The 4,148-nt window shown below is 34.9% G+C and overlaps 1 pseudogene; it reads right to left on the bottom strand.

Moving 5' to 3' along the window:
* Positions 1-833: 833 nt before the first annotated feature.
* LOC122749367 lies at positions 834-1,519 on the bottom strand (annotated as a pseudogene).
* Positions 1,520-4,148: the final 2,629 nt, after the last annotated feature.

The raw sequence follows: 4,148 nt of genomic DNA, 5'->3' as shown, positions 1-4,148 counted from the left end.
CTCTGGAGGAAATCCATACTTACTCAAAAGTATTTGATTTGACCATTCAGTGAGGAAAGAGCAAATATATCTGCCAGATTATAACCTTCAGTTGAATGAACAATTCATAGAGTTTTTCACTCAGCATGTTTATCTGGGAGAGAAAATATAAATAGTAAGGACTTGGGGTCAGAAGTAGTCCATAATAGTAAATAAACATTTATTAAGCACCTAACAGGTTTGATGTTGAGCACTGAGGATACAAAAATGATGGTGAAAAAGAAGATAAAGGAGGAGAAGGATGAAAAAGAAGGAGGAATAGGTGTAGAATCCTTGCCTTCAAGGAACTTGTAATAAAATAGTGGAATACAAAACACAAATGAAAGCTGATAATTGGAAACACTGGGGTGGGGAGAAGGCATCTGAAACAGATTCAAAGTGATGAAGTCAGTCAGAGAAGTACCAAGGTAATGCAACCAGGTGAGAAATGAGGAGATATTTCTTTTCTTTTTCTTTTTTTTTTTTAATTTTTCACTGGATGGGTTGTTCATTGTTCCTCTGAATAACTCAACCTCAGAAAAATAAAGGTATCAAGTTCAAAGAAAGCATCAGCAGGAGCTCAGGGTAGCCTGTGATTGGAGCTGGTCTATCACTCTGCTTACTGCCAGAGGCAGGCCAGGAGTTCTGCTGGGCAACCAGCAGAGGGGGTCACACGAAGTATTCACATACTCTGCCTCCCAAGTCACTGTGAAATATGCAGCAGGGGGTCTGGACTGGATACAATGGTGAGGAGGAAGAAGAGGAGGAAGGGGCCTCTTAGTCAAAAAGTCTGGTTTCTGGGAAGTTCTTGCCCACTAGGCTTTCCTTTCCATCACAGGTGGCTGTGAGAGTGCCTGTTCTTGAAGCTGTTGAATGAGTTCCTCCAGGTAGACTTTGGTTTGGTTTTTTTGTTTTTTGTTTTTAGTGAGGCAATTGGGGTTAAGTGACTTGCCCAGGGTCACACAGCTAGTAAATGTTAAGTGTCTGAGGTTATATTTGAACTCAGGTACTCCTGACTCCAGGGCCAGTCCTCTATCCACTGCGCCACCTAGCTGCCCTCCAGGTATCCTTTGAATAGAGGGAGAGGATCTTTTTCTTCCAGGAGCCTCTGTTTTTCCACTGCTTCCTCTAACATCAGCCTGACCTATTCAGCCTCTTCTTCTGAGATCACAAATTCCTTGTAATTGTTATAATTAGCTTCTCTCTTTTCTCAATCACCTAGATGGAGATGAGTGTCCCTTCTGGGAAGACACAATAGCATTCCTTGTTTCAAATCCATCTCGAACTTGGAGCACAGATCCTTCTTTGGAGTCTTGAGGATATAGAAATCAAATCCATTGGCTTCATTGATCAGGTCCAGAGTTCTCATGGTAACCATCATTTTAAATTTCTTGCCCAAGATCTCACTGTAAAACTCTTGTTCATACAGATGGGGCTTCCAAGTCTTTCTCACACGCCTCAGGAGCTTGTCATTGTTGGTATGTCTATAAGCACTGATCCAGCCCAATGAGGAGATATTTCAACAGATCTTTTTTTCCTTAAATGGAGTTTTAGAGTTCATGAGGATGATGTTATCCCAATAATGAGATTCTTGGGTCATGGTGGAGAAATCAATCAGAAAAGTTTCAAAATAGTTTAGCTAGGTGAAAAATGAAAAGTAAAGAGGAAGATGAGGCAGAAACATATTAAAATGAGCAAATTTAAATGAGAACTACAGTAAAGTATGTCTTTAAATCATTATATGAAAATGAATAAGATTTGCAGAGGATAGGCATGGATGTATGGTTAGGTTATATATCAAAGTAGAAAATATGCAAATCCAAATGTTGCATTAAAAATTAGAAAACACTGGAATGTTATTTTGATTTACTGTAATTTTATAGTTTTCTTTATATTTTACCTTTGCTTTAGGGGAATTTGGGAAGTAAAAAGTTGAAATAGGTTCTTCTAATTATTTGTTCCCTTTCTACTTCTACCTCTTTCTCTTTTTCTGTATTGCTGCCAGACACATAATAACATGTCATTATATTTCTTGAGGCCAGGAACAAGAGTTGTAATGCTGTACTTTGAAGTCCCTTCTACAAACTTATTTTTCCATAATTCCATTATTCTTCAGAGTAAGTCTACCTATAGTGTCAATCACTTTCTCAGAACCTTGAAAAATCATTAATTAATCTGATAAACTAATGAATTTTATAATAGTAATGAATGATAATATATTATCCTTCTCAAGTAAAGCTTTATTTTCATAGAATTGTCACTGCCAGTTAACAACAACAAAATACAACAGTCAGTGATTGTGTAGTGGGCAGTTCTTTGACTTGGAATCAGGAAGACTGTTACTTTACACCTGACTCTGAAAACAGTTGCTGTAGAACTTTAGGAAAGTCAGTTTCCTTTTATTTCCAAGCAACTCCCTATGATATACAACTTTGTTGTGTTTTAAACTTATGGTTTTTTTTCCCCCCAAGCCCAACCCTCTTCTAAATTTCCCTATTTCTTTCAAAAGCACCATCATCTTCCAGTCATTAATCACCTTGGTATGATCTTCAAATCCTCTTTCTCAATATTTGTACATACCTAATGAACTGCCAATCAGTATGGATTTTCTATATATATACATATAGTCATTTCTAACTCTAAAATATCTTTTGTTTCTGTCCGCTTTCCCCAACACACACACAATTACTATCCTAGTTTAAGTCCCTATCACCTTTTCCCAGGACCATTGCAATAATCAACTAATTACTTGCCCTGCTTCATCGCTCATCACTTTAATCAATTATATCCACAGTTGCCAAAATAATTTTCTCAAAACTCAAGACTAAGAACATCTATCCTTTAATCATTAAATTCCAAAGATCCCTTTTTTATATAGAATCCAAAAGTAATTCCTCCCTTTTGTATGTAAAGCTCTTCACAACCTGCTCCTCTCTTACTTTTCTAAGGTTATTATACACACTCAAAATCACATGCTCTAGAATATGGCCAAACTGGCTTCTTTCTGATCTTCATGTAAGAGTCTCCATTTTTCATCTCAGTAATTTGAACAGGATGGGCTCCATGCCTAGAAAACAGGTTATCTTTACCTTCTCTTTATTTATTTTTTTTTCTAATTTTCCTTCAAGGCTCAGATCAAGTGCTACCAAGTAAAATACAGTCCATATCATATTTCATGATCTCCCAAGCTGCTAGTATCTTCTCTTAAAATAAATAAATACATACATACATAAACAAACAGATAGACAGATAAATAACTAAATGAATGAATGAAAGAATAAATGAATGAATGAACAAGCAAAGAAACAAATGAATGAATAAATAAATGAGCAATTAAATAAATGAATGATAGGTAAATAAATAAATGCATGTATAAATAAATGAATAAATGGATTAAATGTATAAATGAGTTAATTAGTAAATAGATAGATATATAGGTAAATTAATAAACAATCAACCAATCAGGGAATGAGGAAGTGAATGATTGAATAAGAGAATTGATAAATGAATGAATGAATAAACAAAAAAAAAATCACCAAAACCCAAAACTACCTTAGATTAATTATAAATCGTATAATAATTATATATACATAACCATATTTTGTATATCTATGTGTATACATATATATATATATATATATATCCTACCAACTCCTGCCTCTAGCCCTCAGTCCCTCTTCACAGAATGGAAACTCATTGAAAGCAGGAATTGTTTCATTTTCATCTTTGTATCCCCAGTACCTAGCATAGTTCCTGGCATATAATAGGAATTTAAGAAATACTTGCTGATTGATCAACTTCTAAGTTTGAGTACAATAATTGAAGAATTCTCTTCAGCTGTGAGTCCCCTAGGCTGAGAAAAATAATTGATATGTCAGATCTTTGATGTCATAGCCCCCCAAAACAACTAATATATGAGAATTTCAGATACCATAACAATATGGTAAGGGTAAATGGATTTTAGACAGGGGAAGTATTTGGGGGTTCCTCAAATCATATTATATTAGCAGTTGTGTATAATCACTTATTTTTGACTTATTAAATCAGTAGATTTTTTTCATTGTCATTTACATATATAATTCTGATAACGCGGTACAATGTTAATGTAACAAAAGGGGAAAAGAAAGCAC

Source organism: Dromiciops gliroides, chromosome 1, assembly GCF_019393635.1.
Source record: "Dromiciops gliroides isolate mDroGli1 chromosome 1, mDroGli1.pri, whole genome shotgun sequence".
NCBI classification, from domain to species: Eukaryota; Metazoa; Chordata; class Mammalia; order Microbiotheria; family Microbiotheriidae; genus Dromiciops; species Dromiciops gliroides.
This window is presented reverse-complemented; position numbering and strand designations above follow the sequence as displayed.